The 920-nt window shown below is 27.4% G+C and overlaps 1 protein-coding gene across 1 annotated transcript in view; it reads right to left on the bottom strand.

Annotated features, from left to right (window-relative positions):
* The window catches only part of LOC110020377, a 7,305-nt gene that overhangs the window by 1,721 nt on the left and 4,664 nt on the right, over nucleotides 1-920 (bottom strand). The gene's annotated exons all lie outside the window — the stretch shown is intronic.

The raw sequence follows: 920 nt of genomic DNA, 5'->3' as shown, positions 1-920 counted from the left end.
GATATAAGACGGTCCAACAGAATTTCAAATTCAATTGCCATTTATTTATGGCATCTTCTGGTTTATAGTTTTAAAATAAAATATAGAGAGAAATCCAAAGAAACTGTCATTAAACAAAACATGAGAAATAAATACAAACGCCATTATCAACATCAACTATGTATCACGAGTGATGCCAAACGAATTTAACTTAAATAAAAAAAGAAAAGAAATTCACATCCATTTCAGGTTTAGCTTTACCAGTTCTCCACAGATAGAGAGGATAAAGCGATTAAAGGATTAGTAAATTGAATGGAACAGTGATGCCAAGATTCAAAATATTAAGAGAATTTGATACATTATGCAAATGAATGAAATAGAATCTAAGAACGAGATGCAACGGCAGGATCATAATACGAGAACATCATAAAAATTTTAAATAGGATAATTTAAAAAATGACAGAAATAGTTGCTAAATAGTTTAGATTCATGTATTACACAAAACAAATATTAAAATAATCAAATGAAAAAATTATGTATGTATGATAAAATAAAGAAAAATAAATATAGAAAATAACTATATATTAATGTGGAAGTAGCATTATGCAATAAAAGGTCATTAACTAGTTTTTTGATTTAAGCACGTAAAAAAGAGTCTTAAAGACGTACTGATAAAGAGAACAGACACAAGGAACAAGGAATAGAAGAGTAATAGTGTTCGTTAAAGGTAACCTAAATAGAAATTACAAAAAAGATTTGTATAAAGAACAATCAAAATAACATAGAATAATTAACAATGATGAATGACAAAAAAAGAGACTAAAAAGTCAACATCAAATAAAAGAGCTAATGAAAATTATTATTACATGCTACAAAAAAACTTCCGCACCGTTTAAGCCACAAAATAGATCGCTCTCATTCAAGCTACCTCGTGCAAACAT

Source organism: Phalaenopsis equestris, unplaced genomic scaffold, assembly GCF_001263595.1.
Source record: "Phalaenopsis equestris unplaced genomic scaffold, ASM126359v1 Scaffold000002, whole genome shotgun sequence".
Lineage (NCBI taxonomy): Eukaryota > Viridiplantae > Streptophyta > Magnoliopsida > Asparagales > Orchidaceae > Phalaenopsis > Phalaenopsis equestris.
This window is presented reverse-complemented; position numbering and strand designations above follow the sequence as displayed.